The 14,853-nt window shown below is 39.9% G+C and overlaps 1 protein-coding gene across 2 annotated transcripts in view; it reads left to right on the forward strand.

Moving 5' to 3' along the window:
* Positions 1-345: 345 nt before the first annotated feature.
* The window catches only part of Oct-TyrR (Octopamine-Tyramine receptor), a 554,641-nt gene continuing 540,133 nt past the window's right edge, over positions 346-14,853 (forward strand). For both annotated transcript variants that reach the window (XM_083134320.1, XM_083134304.1), the window contains exon 1: positions 346-769. The gene's annotated coding sequence lies outside the window, so the exon portion shown is untranslated. The remainder of the gene's footprint in view (positions 770-14,853) is intronic.

Genomic DNA, 14,853 nt, shown 5'->3' on the forward strand with positions numbered 1-14,853 from the left:
GAAGCTGTGAAAAGCATGTACCTTTATGAAAATGGAAAATAGGTACTAAAGCGGCAAAAAAGAAGTTTACATGTATCTACTTTCCCGCACTTCGTTCTCTTAAGATGACATTTGGTTCTCTTTTTAGTATTTACGAGATGCTGAAAGCTACGAAGAGGAACAAACAGAGAGGGAGAGAGTAGAAAGCCGCTTTGATAACTTTTCGACTGGAGAACAGTGCTTCCATCTCTCGGCCGCTGAAAAAGTATGCGCGCGCATCTTGCGGCCTCCCCTCCGCCGTGGTCTCGCGAGTGAGTCGTCGGGATCTGCTCTTGTATCTCGAGCGTAGTGTTTGGAAAGCTTTCGTTCGTTACGGTTCCTGCACAGCGTCACTTGTCTCTGTCAGCGATCTCCCGCGCGCGCGGAAATTTTCCCGCCGTTTTTCTCGTGAGAACAAAGAAACCGGGATTTTAACCAGTATAAGAAGTTTTCGATCCAAAATTATTTTGGCGAGAGGGTCCTGTGTTACTGGAGCATAAAATTTGAAGTGATTACAACCGATCCCCTAACAAACACCCAATTTATATTCCTTTTATTTTATTTGTGCATTAAGGACGTCTCAGCAAACACTTTGGAGAAATTTCACACACATTTAATGTAAAAATGGATGCCTTTTTTATATCGTCATTTTTTGTTTTTGTTAGTGCAGTAATGGGTTGATGGATTTATGTTTACAACAAGACTTTATCAGCTACGTTTAATCGTCCCAATTACTCCTATATCACACGAGGTAAGTGTTAAAGCATAGAGTCGGAGAAAGTTTTTTTTTGTGTGTGGACGATTATTTACATGAGCTTTATATTTGTTTAACCCTGAATTTTTACACTATAACTGGCAAGAGATTTTTTTCCAAGTGAGTTTTTTCTGGAGAGTTAGAATTATATCCATATCTATTTTTAGTATTCGTAACCATGCGGACCTTAGACTGTTGACATTCAGTAACATTTATGGGTGCTTGATTCCGGATGTTCCATTTTGTTCATTTTTCAAAATGATTTTGTTCTGTTTTGTAAACAAATATTGCAATTTTGCTATTTGATTTTATGAGTTTTATTTTTTCTTTACATCTCGAACACGCCATTTAAGTTCCCGGGTTCGAATCGCTGCGTGAGTATAGGAATTCTTTGTGTGTGTCCCTTGATCAATTTCATCTAATCATCAATCATCGTCACGATTAGTCAAAAGTTGCCGAAAGGAGACCCATAATATGAAAAATACAAAGAAACTAATCTCTCTGGTGTATATATCTCTGTTATAACTTTATTTTATTCCGGTTTGAAATATTACAATTTCATGCTTAAACTTCTAAATTAGCCTGCAGCCTACTTCTATTTAGGTTATTGTGGAAGTTGTTATATTTACTCTACGGCATATTTTTAAGCTTTATCAAGTGATATTCCGTAATGTTAAAGCTTTCTCCTTTGGTTCATTCTGTTGTTGAGCTTTTTGAAGTTTATTTCTATGCAGTGCAGTCTTAGGGCATCTGACTGATACGCGGGAGATCTAGGTTGACTTTCCGTGGTAGTTAATCTCAGATGAACAATATAACTGCATGGAGGTGCTCTGGAACTCGCCCAGCCTCTAATAAATTAGTTCCTGAGGGCTGGAGCGTGTTGCTGATTGCAACACCTCTAGTATCATGTATACCCCAATGTTCCTTCATATTACCGTAAAATACGCTGGGAATAACTTCACTTTATTTTTACCATTGTGTATTAGTATTCCTTACAGTGGTATTTTGATATGTACTGATATATCTTTTAATTATTTTCGAAACTTTTAAAAATATCATCGTGCAGAGGGCCTGATTTAATCTCAAATGGAGACATATTTCTCGTAATTTGATAGGGTACTTTTAGCAATGCTTGCTTGTATTCTGCCCTTTTATTTGTCGATTTTTTAGTGCCTGATCTTTATTTCTTATCTGTTACTGTTGTATCAACGTAAAATGGTTGGTAAAATTCTAATGTCTCAACTAACGTTGTTGAATTCCTAAACCAGAAGGCCTGTCCGTACGTTGAGCGAGATAAATCCTCCTCAACCATGCTTACGAATTTACTTCGGGTCTACTTTCACATTGTTTTGCCATCTTTCTCTTGGCCTTGGTACAGTTCTTTTACCACTAAGCCGACATCCATGGCGGGTTGGTTAGCACAGCGCGCTATAACGCCAGGGGTCCCGGGTTCGAACATCGGCTTGGGCGTGGGTGTCTTTGCGAGCGTCCCTTCAATAATTTGATCATGCCATCACTTATCCCCATCGTGGCGATTAGTCAGAAATGGAAGAGAAGCGATTCTAAATAACAAAAATGAAATGAACCACGAGGTTTATCGACAAAAATCATGTAAACTCTTCCTTTCCTGTCCTATACGTGTCAATTAGGATTTATTCATTTAATTATTCTAATAATACTTAATAACAATAACCCGTGGCTCGGAAGCCCTGGAAGCTCCTTGGCCTATGTCCCGATTACCAGTCTCCCTTCCACAATCCTACCTAGAGGTGTTGAGATCTTCAAACGGTAATGGGCTGACGTGGGGTCAGCACGTCGAACCCTCAGCTGTTATAGGAGACATCAGAGACCGGGTTACGCTACTCACTCGTAGCTCCCCAACTACTTCACTATGGTGGGTTGCTTCCGGTCCTATATACACCCCGAAACTCAGAGAATGAACCCAGCGGACTCGAACCCATGTCGTCCCGCAGTCGGAGCCCAAAGCAGAGCGCGGACCCCGGAGGAGGACCCTTAATAATAATATGACACGAAAAACGACTGATGTAGTATTATGCAATCTTCTCTGTTCAACGGTTCTTCTAACTCTCTTAGGTCCAAATGTTTTTCAACGTCATTTATTTTAAGGTTACGACACTTCATACTATACAGAGCCAAGAAAAGTAGAGACAATTACACATGTTTAATTTGACTTATTTGCGTCGCTTTTTATCTATATAAGTTAATCGTGACGATGAGAATGAACGGTGATCGTTGAAACGAATGAACCCAGATTCGAATATTGGATTTGTGTCTTCATAGTGCGCACGCTAACCACTCAGACACGATGGTTGGCTTCTTAACTTTGAAAGCCTGTGCATTTCGCAGCTCAATATTACATACGTAGACAATTAATGACAACACATTCGTTGTATGAACCGAACCAAGTTCCCTAATCTCATGAAATGGACATTCAATTTTGCGTCATGTGTTTCTTGACACTATTTTCTGTTCCGGAAGTCTGTAGAGCAAGAACGCACATAACGGTAGAGAAGTGGCGAATGCGATTGGGCGGACCGAAGAAGCTGCAGCTGCATTTTCCTCTTCATGCACTCACTTACTCTCTCACGTGTTCATTGGTCGAACCCTTTCGAGTCACTACTTGCGTAGAGACTTGTTTTCGTTCGCTAGCTCCAAAGATGCCCGGGACAGAGTGTACAGGATTTGTAAGCAGACCAACGGCATTGACTAAAAGACATGCACAGGTCTGTCTATGTCACAGTAGAAAGCGAGAGCTATTCGGACAAGACAGCACGGGGGCGAACAAATTGAGTTCAGGGCGTAATGTAAAACGTTGATGGAAGAAATAACGGTGTATGGCCGTCCATTTCTGCTGCCACCCCCAAAATAACCACGACTGTTTCTTTTTTCTTAAGTATTAACGACCGTTATGTAGTTAACCTAATTAATGTTATTTTAATGGTTCAGTTTTTTAAATAATTTTAATGTACGCAACTGCAATTTATAATCATTAACTATCTTCATGAATTTAATGTTGAAACTGAAATTTAAAAACGGTTGCGCCCCGTGTGTGTAAAATAACGCACATTTTAACGGTACAATATCGTAAATTTAACGCTGTTCTAGGAGTGGAAGCTTTAGATTTTTTAAATCTTTGTTGTCGCTTTCGTGCTTTTATTAAAGGTGTTAAATTAAGATATCCTGGAGAGAGATACAACCAGCACTACACATTTGCAAGCATTGAGTATACATCCAGGGCCGAATAGCGTTCTGATGTAAAAACTAGGAACTGAACCAGGCCTTATAGAAAGTCGCCAAGAAAGTACATAAAGTTGTGACATGGCTTTCAAGTTTAAACATTGTTTTAAGTCGACTTTATGCACAGAGAGGCCAATCGGGACTGGACCTACAGTTTTAAGTTGGATTCAAACCACTCTGGGTCTCCACTGGGTATCGATCCCAGAACCCCCTTGATTGTAGGGCATCAGGGATGTTCTAAATTTCGACATGTTATAGCATGTTATACTTTATGTGAAATCAAATAACAAATGAATCGACACATACACAACATTGTAAGCAAGAGAAAAAATGCAATGGAAACAGAACGATGCTTTCTCTTACACGAAGTTCCACGATTTAGAAATCTCGTTCATATGTTCATAAGAGATGTCCCTACTATATTCTATAAGTCACAAAGAATTTTGATTTCCTTTGATTCATGGCACATATACGTACCTCCGAAAGTACCAGACCTATAAATATGAAATTCGATGGATTGAACAATAGCTCAATGCACCATTCATTAAATCGACATACTCGTTTCGCTGGATGTAAGAGACAAGAGCTAAGAATCCAAGAATTCTAGTTATAACTGTGAGAGAGAAAAAAATAAAATTGGGTGCACTCTAAGATCGACCTGGTCCTACCTCACCGAGACATAATGATCTCGAGCCCATTCTGTTTTTGCGAACCAACCAGTAAATGTTAACAATGAACGTCTAGTTGATTTTCGATATATAAGCTTGCAATTTAGGTTATATAATAATTATTGATTTCACGTTGGTCAAGATTTCTCAGAAATTATTGTACGCTCACAGACATGTGCTATACTAACTCTCCTGTCATTTAGTTGTTTATTCGACTATAAAGTAACCTGATTGGTCAATTTCCCCAAGGATATGTGAACAGTAAAATATAACGTTTCCAGTTTATGAGTAATGGCTTTGCCGGCCTTCGTGGGGAATGGTTATAACAGCGCGCTATAGCTCTAAATGTCTCGGGTTCGAATTCCGGCCTGGATATGGGTGTTTGTGAGTGTGTCTTCATCAATTTCATCGTATCATCACTCATCTTCATCGTCGCGATTAGCCAAAAGTGGAAGAAATGCGAAATACAATAAAACAAATCAATCAATCGATTATGTCTGTGGAATATATCGTGGTTGCCCTAAACGAAGCTCCAAGTTGTTAGTATTTAGTGAGGAATACATGTATTGAGGGAGGTGGGAGATGGAATGTTGAAGGCAGCAAAGTTAATCGAGATTGCTATTTTGATATTTTCCACACAGCGTTCCCATTGTCCCTATCCATTTGAATGTCTATTCTATGATGATATGTAAAGTGCCAATCTCGCGTGCGTTTCTTGTTGCCTTACTTCAAGGGAATAATGTGTAATTACTGTTTTATATCTGAAGTAGTTCATGTTCTGTTTATGACTGTACCAGATAAAAAGTCACTATCAGTATTAGTAAATACAATGACTACCAATTAGGTCAATATTTATAGTGCCTTTCATTTTACTCCAATTTCTTTACAAGAACGCTTCTACCACTTACTTTAGCAGGGCCAGATAGAAGAGATATTGTTGAGCTATGGACAGGCGGCCTCTTGTGGATTCCAAGCTAGGCAACCTTGAACTTTCATCTTGACAACTCTTGAAGATATCGATACAAAGAAGATGGGAAAAGACTAGGTTAGATGAGATTAACATGTTTGTTTACGAATCCAAATAAACTAATGATTTAACCTCGAAACCAAGAGGTTCAGGGTTTGATTCTTATTTTGAGTTCCAGACCATGTTAAGGTTTGAACCCTGTAATCGCCCTTATCATACGTTGTCATAAACATTTATGATATTAGTAACATTATTTTATACAATTAAACATTATTTTATACAATTAAACATTATTGGATGTTTTCAGTTGCACCATAACATTATTTTTTCTTTGGGTGTAAGGGGTGACCCTTTCTTAAGACACCCAAATGAGAACCACATTTTCACGTAGCACACCCTAAAGTGCATTGTTGCACACTAGCTAGGCTCTGGCGACTGGACTTATGGTCAGTTAGTTTTCTCTTCTATTCGCTCATTATCATTATTCGCAGCTTCTTTGAAAGAAAGGCTAGGTCAACTGTGAAATTTTTAAAAAAATAGTATGAGTAATGTTCCCTGGATCGAAACACTGGATATATTTTTTTTCCATTCGAATAATAGATTAGTGCCTTCCGATGGCGTTCTGGTAACGTCGTCACCTTCCTATCAAGGGATCCCGTGTTCGATACCCGGTGAAGGAACATAGTGGATCGAATTCCGCTTTAAACTGTAGGGCCAGTCCCCGATTAGCATACCTATGCATAAAGTAGGCTTAGATCAAAAACTAAACCTTATCCACACTAGTTTGGTTCATTTACATTGCTTATTTCAGCCCTAGGAGAGCGAGAAAGTTCTGAGTTAGTATGACTGGAACGGTATGGGAATTTCATTTCATTTGCCTATTCATATATTTCACCTTATCTTTGTACAGTGGGATCCACGATTATTACCGTGCAAATTGTCCATCACCATGTTCGTGCACTTTATTTGAACCAATAAGAGCTTAAAGAATTAAAAGAAAACTCAAAACAAGCTGTTGACAACTTCTGCACCAGCATACATTAAAATCCATCGCTTAAAAACACACAGGACGTATGAGGAAAATTAATGAAAATAGTCATGGACAATTTGCACAGTAATACTCATGGTCCCACTTTACAAACACAACTCCGATGTTCCATTAATTAACGCCATTTTACTATTTTACTTAGGTAAATTGCGACGATGAGGATGATAAAGAAAAATCACAGCATCCGAAAGTTAGGTGTTCGAGTGCTGACTTTGGCGTGTGTGCTTTTTTCTGACTATCATTAATAATAAAGGGGAGGGGGCATCCCCGAAGTGAGCCCGCCTCCAGCCGCATACATTCGAAGGTATGCTCTTATTGTCCTGGTTCCTAAAAATATACCACGACATCAGTTGCTCCGAATATAACGGTTCCCCAGACTTTTTCTCTATTTATGACAATTTGGTTACATTTTATAACAAGTATATAAATAGATTACAATACTATGCTATATAGCAACATAATTGTTGTATACAGTACATTATGTGATATGATATCTGCTCTGGAATCCAGAACAGAGAACATGAACCTCGTGAGTGATATTACATTTTATGTACAATGTTATTTACCATTAGTGTACAGTGAAATATAAGATTTGCCATTAGTGTAATGGATATGTCATTTATAAGTTTCATCTTATCATTGTTCATCCTCATCATTTCTATTTGCCAGCTGACTTCCGTGGCAGAATGGCTAGCATAGTTCACTACGGCGCCAGAGGTCCAGGTTTCGAATCCCGGACTGAGCATGCGTGTTCTTTGTGAGTGTCTCTTCATCAGTTTCATCTAATCATCACTCATCTTTGCAATTAGCCAAAAGTAGCAGAAAAGCGAAGTAAAATAAACCAAACGAGCTCAATCAATCAAAACCCCTATTTCCAAAAGTGGCATAAAATCGTCATGTACGAGTACTTCACGTACTTCTAGTAATAATAATAATATTGTGAAGGACTACGAGCGACATAACCGGAATTCGAACCCAAGACCTTGGGTTTCGAAGCTCCTTTAGTTAACCATTACAACACGGAAATCTGTGATTCTTTGATCAACGCTTTTGGTAACAAAATTATGAGGAAAAATTAGAGCCGAAATGTATGTCCTTACACTGCTCAATTGCAGCAACGTAATAATGTTCAAGTATTTCCTGCAGCCGGCCAATAGAATCGGTTTACTCTAGAGACTACAACAAAGCCAATTGTTTCCCTGATGTTCGGACGACGCTAGTTACACATAATAACGAAGCGAGGCGCTGTGAATGTTAAGCAAGGTCCATGTCCAATGGAATCGATTTATCGACACGTCCGGCGCTTCACTGGCAGGTAAAAAGGCCACAGGTTTATTTCAGATGTCTCTGCTGTCTTTTGGCTTTTGTGTAAAGTTAACTCCCAACTTTGAAAGACGACTTGTTCAAATTCTTCACGAACAGAATACAGAGGTTTTTGTTCTTGTAGCAATCACAGCAAGGAGCGTACTGCCAAAGGTAGACGGGCCCTGACAGATTAATATTTGGATGGGACCCAATACCACTTGGTCCAAATCACTAGGGTACACAGATTTTTTTCGGGGGGTTGGGGGGGGGGTGGGGGCTGTGATTGTAAAGGTGGATATCACATAGTTGCCTTCTAGGTAGAGCCGGGATAAAATATAAAAACTTCGTTTTAAAAGTTTTTCAAAGACAAAAATGGTAATCGGAGGTAATTTAAAAGGAAGTTTGTATTTACCACTTTCGTTTTTCCCGAGTTCTCGTACTGTTCTCATTTGAAAATTTTGATTTCTCAAAATTTCAGAAGGGTCGTAGCCCCTTCAGCTCCTCTCTGCGTACTCTAGTAGCCCAACGTCGCCTTGTAATCAAAGGGTCCTCGGTTCGATAACCGGTGGAGGCACATAGTGGTTCGGATCCCACTTTAAACTGTACATCCAGAGCCGATTAGCCTTACTGTGCATAAAGTTGACTTAATACACCAAATCAATCAATCAATGTAGTAGCCCAAAGTGTCACTCCGAAACCGTGGTGGTATCACATTGTGAACAAGTGTTCCCGGGTTCGAATCCGAATGTAAGCACATAGTGCAATGGTTTTAAAATGTTTTTACTGGCGTTCCACTAAACCAAAATTTATATTTTCGCCGTACCACCAAGTAATTTTCAGGATTTTCGACTAGCATTAAAATTACATGGTCATCTTGCCTAATGCTAGTAACTAATTGTTATAAAATTAATAAAGCTGTACTTAGGTTACCTTATTTTATTTATTATTTATGTATTCATAATGGTACAGGTGGTTTTCCAATTTTCCATCAACCTCACGTACGAGTATCCGAAAATAACATAAAATATAGGGAGAATGGAGGAAGTGAAGCATTTTTTAAAAGAAAATACCATTGTCTGGACAACATCGTTATACCACGTTACACTGGACATTTGTGAATCTGTTTAGCTTGGTCAATCATAAGGAATGTGCAACCGTAATGTGAAATATTTAAAATACCTGAAGCGTGCATATATACGCACTTGCCCCTTTATATAATTTTCCTTCCTCTACAACCCTACTTTGTGTGTGTCTGTCTTTGTTCCTCGAATTCAATTTCCTATTTCTCTTCCGCTTTATTTGCTACTCTCGCCTTCCTTCATTCGTAAATATTGATTACTATATTGTTTTTGATTGATTCAAAATTTTAATCAGTGCACGTGACTAATTCGATTCTTTGACCGACTAATCGAATTTTCAATCGAATGTAAACAGCGTTTATAACTTCGAGGACACTTCTTCGAATAATGGACCGACTAATCGAATTTTTAGCCGTTTTAAACAACGTTTATAATTTCGAGAAAAGCCAAATTAATGCAAATTTTAATTTTTGATTGATGATTTATTCATTTGGTTTATTTTACGTCGCTTTTTTTCTACTTTTGGCTAATCGCGAATATGGAAATGGGTGATGATATGATGAAATTTTTGAAGGGACACTGGGAAAGAACACCAATGCTCAGCCCGGCATTCTAACACGGGAATCCTGTCGTCGTAGCGCACATTTTTAAAAGTTGTATTTTTATAGATAAGTAATGTAGTAGTTTTCTCTATGAAGAACAACATACATTTTTTCTATGTATATCACAATTAATTACGTTGTGTTGTGCAAGAATGCAAGAAACACTAGTTCAGAATAATGACTATACATTTTCCCTTAACAGGATTTACGGAGCAAATACGTTCCCTTAACTTTGCGTTACATTTTAATCGAATCGTTCACTCGGTTACACATATTTGATTGGTAATTAATCGAATTATTAATCGAATTGTAAAATTGTTCGGCTAATCGGTTCGATTAATTGATTAAATCGACATACCTATGTTAAGCATTGAGCATATCACCAACTCTCACTTGTGCTATTTCCTTTCAAGATATTATCAAGAATCCATTGTGTGCACATCGCCTTAGGCAATCGATTCAGTTGTCGTAGCCTCTAGAAACGTTCATCTATATTGCCAGCCATAATTCACTCTTTGAAAGATCAATTATCTAATTGCTTTTGAACTTCGGCGGATTTCAAAATGTAACGAAATGCAGCAGCCGTGTCATCCTTCCAATGATCTCAAAGCAAATTGCTTTTCTCCTTGTTGCGAAAATGTCGGCCTGTTTTACGACGTCAATCATACGAGAGCTGGGAAGAGATGCCTTAGAGTGGTTGTACGTTCAACGGCCTGGCACCATCAGAGATTATTTCGCTCCATCTTGTCACGTCAGCTATTAGAAGCTATGTTAATGTAGTAAGCAGTGGCGTCGATTTATCATACCGTGGAGGGATGGCTCAGAACATTAAGATCTTGGTCATTGTAGAGGTGTGATCATCACCACGTTCTGGTTGTCTTTACTGTCATGGTTCCAGCCAGACATTCACTTAGTAGCGGCTTGGTGAACTCCAGAGCCGATCCATGCAGGAACATTACTATACTCTGTCTCAGGTATATCTGGGGTAAGGCCGCACACAGCGGCAGAGAAGGGGAGGATCGAGTGGGCAGTACGCGGTTCTGCACAGGCAGGTAAGTGCAGTACCTTTCCCCCCCCCCCATGCAAACCCGTTCCCTCGCACGTGATCATAGGTGAAGCCGTTTCGTGTCACTACTTGCACAGAGACTTGATTTCGTTCGCTTGCTCCAGCGATAAGCCGGGACAGACTACAGACAAATTCTCACCTGAAATCACTCTCCCTAGAAATGGAACCTGAATCTTCCGCGCGGCAGTCAGACCCATTACCGACCCAAACCGACTGGACCACTGCGCCTCTCTTTTTTTCTTTTCCCCTCTCTCTTTCACACACACTCTTCCTCTTCCTTCCTCTCCCTCCCTCCCTCCCACTCCCCCCTCTTCTTCAGGGTGCAATCATGAGTTTTCGTGTTCGATTCTCGACAAGGACGGATTGCATGACCCATCTGAGATTAAATCAAAGTTGACCAATTTGTCGACCTTGCAACCAATGTTTTCCCATTTTGAAATATTCTACTTTATTGGCATGGATGGCAGATGCAACAAATTATTGGAATTGAAATCATCACAGAGCAGTGGCGGCGATTAGGTTCAAAGACTGGGGTGAGGGGGCAAGGTGCCAAAACTGGGAGGGGCAAGGTCAGTTTACTTTTCCTTGTTAGATAAGCATAGTGTGGGGGCAAAAGTGTCAAAAAGTGGGGGCAACTGCCCCCCCTAATCACCGCCACTGTCATAGAGTATCGACTTCAGAGAGAGGGGAAGCAAGATGTTTATTCAGGGAGGGGAAGCAAACGAGACATATTCAAAATAATGTTACCACTGATTGGTTGAAGTTATTATGTTCCTTTTTTATAATAAACTTAAATGACTGTGACTGCAATAAAATTATGTGTGTGAAATATATACTTTTAAGTTTACATCAATTTTCCAGGGAAGGGGCACGGCCCCCATGCCTCCCTTCCGGACGTTCATATCAACGAACTAACCCATAAGAACGATTGATTGAGTGTTTTTTTAACTTCGTTTTCTGCCACCTTTGTCTAATCGCGAAGATGAGGATGAGTGATGAAATTTGATGGGCACTCACAAAGAAAACCCATGCCCAGGCCGGGATTCAAACCACGGAACCCTGCTGTCGTAACGCGCTGAGATAACCACTCCGTCACGGAGGCCGGCCCATAAGAACGAAAATATCTGAATATTACTATGCTGAAAGGTGATGAAATCTTGTGCCTTTATTTCCTTTTTATTTACTTTATTCCTTATACTTCCATTCTCTTACTTTTCTTTTGATATCCTTTCTTATTCTTTCTTTCATTTCCTTTTCTTCGATTTCTTTCCTTTTCTTGTTTCCTCTCTTTTACTTTCTTTACCTGTTGAATTCTTCTCGTGTATGTTTTGAACTAGACGCGGAAATTTGGACTCGTCTGAGCATCACGTAAACGAAGGCTGACGTGTATCCAGGCTTCATTTACCAACAAGAACAGGTAGAGCGAGCGTGTGTGTCTGTACACGGAAAACACATCACATGAATGCATGTTTGTGGCAATAGCATGTTACGGCTGATTGCATTTAATGAAATGCCTCTCTGACTTCCGGGACATTAAACCGTATACAAACAATTGCTGATTGAACATGTTTGTGTCTATCCTACCTGGTTATGCCTGCAAGCATACGTTGAGCCTTGTGATTGTCGACAATAATTTGCATTTTTAGAAAAGTAAAGACTCCGTTATTTCATCGCACGTCTTGGGAATACAAGCATTTTAATTCTCACGTGATTAAATTTCACAATACGATTTTCATTCATGTTATCTAGCGTAGCTTTTTTGCCACATTTGGCTAGTTGCGACGATGAGGATGAGTGATGTAATGATGAAATTGATGCCAGGACAGTCGCAAAGAACACACACGCCCAGGTCAGGATTCGAACCCGGGACTCCTGGCGTCGTAGCGCGCTGTGCTAACCACTCCGCCACGGAGATTGAGTTCACAAGTTGGTAAGTGCATATTTGGCTGCAGAGAAGAATATAGTTGAATAACCAAGGAAGGCAGATTGGAAAAGTGTTTGACCTCGACATGGGCGTCCGGAAAGGGGGGGGGGGCAAGGGGCCCGTGGCCCTCCCTGGAAAATGAAAGTCAACCAAAAATTACATATATATCTCGCGTATAATTTCATTTCAGCCACAATAATGTGTGTTAATTAATGGACGAAAATGATAAATTCCAATTTAAGCAAAGCTTTTGAGGGAACAACACTGTTATTGGGAAAATTTGGCTTGTTTGCCCCCCTGGATAAAAATACCTTCCTTGCCCCTCCCTGGAAAAAATCCTGCGGACGTCCATGGACCTCGGTAAGGTGATTTTAGTGGTCAGAGACCAGGCGCGTATATTCTAAGCTAGCTAAGCTATCTCTGAAGCGCAGACTAAGTACAGAAAATAACACTGGTCAACAAGATTTTGCTTATCATTGTTTTGTGATGAATTCTTATAGATTTCGACCCACTAAACACGAATGCGGCAACGATTTTGTCGAAATATCAACATTTTGAAAGATATTAGCATGTTTTGTTCTCTCGCACTGCTGGCTTAGCCACAGAAATATGGGTGTATTTACTCTTACAGTCGCTAGATGGAAGCACAGTTGCTGTTCATTTTAACTTTTGTAAAGGTTCGAAACTCCCCCTTCATGTCTACCCCGTCTGTGTGGTTTATCTAATTTTTTGTGTGTTTTTGTCGGTCCGTAGTAAATTTGAAGAGTACAAGCGCTCACCTGAATTCCTACTTTGGCCTTGTGGTTGTGTGTTTCAAGGTTGTTTCTTCGCCACCATGTCTACTACTTCAGTCTGGGTGTGTGTTAATCTGCGTTAAGTTCATTTACTTTGTTATGGAACAGCATGTCAGCGGGTCGGAAGTGCAAATTACATGCAGACTCGTTCTGTTATGTATGTGGATACTATATTGGGCCCAAGCAAGTTAAACATGTCATTGTACCAGGGACAAAATTTTGTGAAGCCTATAAGCGTACTTTGAAATGGCTGTTGGTGATCTGGACAAACCATGGGCTCCACATGTTACGTGTGGTAACTGCAGGTCGACGATGGAACATTGGTTGCTTGGTAGCAGGAAAGGCATGCCATTTGCGATTTGCGAGTGTGGAGGGAACCAACAAATCATCATGATGATTGTTACTTTTGCATGATCGACCTGCCACATTTCAAGAGAGGGAAGAACAGGCATCAACTACAGTACCTTGACATACCATCCTCCCGAGCACCTGTTCCTGACAGTGAAGATCTTCCTATACCATCGCCTCGAATCCAAACCACGTTTGCGGAAGAAGGTAGTGATTTGGACAGTTCTGGTGACCATATTACTGATGATGAGGATAGCAAGAAACCTCATTTACTGAACCAGAAAGAGCTAGCTGACCTTATTCGAGACCTGAATTTACCAAAATATAAGTCTAAACTTCACGGCTGAAGGAGTGGAACTTGCTACTTCCTTCCTATAGAATAACAAAATTCAGAAAGAGACACCAGGTGTTTTCGTGTTTTTTTGAAGAGTCGCTGTGCTACTGTTCTGATATAAGTGGTCTATTTAGTGCAATTGGCTTTCAGTACGAACCAATTCCAGTCGCGTACTCCATCCACTTGAAGGAAAGTTACTCAAGTGTTGGAGAAAATCCAATATACCAGTGGGACATATGTGGTGATTTCTTATGTATTTCTTATGTGGTATACTCTTGTTTTCTCTGTCTCTGGGACACTACGAGCAAACTGTGTGGCCTGAATGAACAGAGCAAATTCCAGGAAAACATAATGTGATAAGCGCAGCTTATGTGTCCAGAGAGAAGATTCTACTACAAACGCTGCACATTAAACAGAGGTTGGCAAAACAATTTGTGACAGCATTCGATAGTGAGTCAGCTGCTCTACAGTACATAAAAAAATCCTAATCTGTCAGAGGCAAAAATTGTGGGTTGCATTTTTAGAGGACCACAGTTTTGTTTCATGCTAAATAGTAATGAACTTAAACAAAATATGACCGAGCTGGAAAGAAATGCTTGGAAGGCCTTCCACAACTTGGTGAAGGGATTTCTTGTCCACAACAGAAGTGAAGCTCTTGACGATCAAGTTAAGACACTAATTGATAGAT

The sequence above is a fragment of the Lepisma saccharinum genome, chromosome 1 (assembly GCF_977018435.1).
Source record: "Lepisma saccharinum chromosome 1, izLepSacc3.1, whole genome shotgun sequence".
NCBI lineage: Eukaryota > Metazoa > Arthropoda > Insecta > Zygentoma > Lepismatidae > Lepisma > Lepisma saccharinum.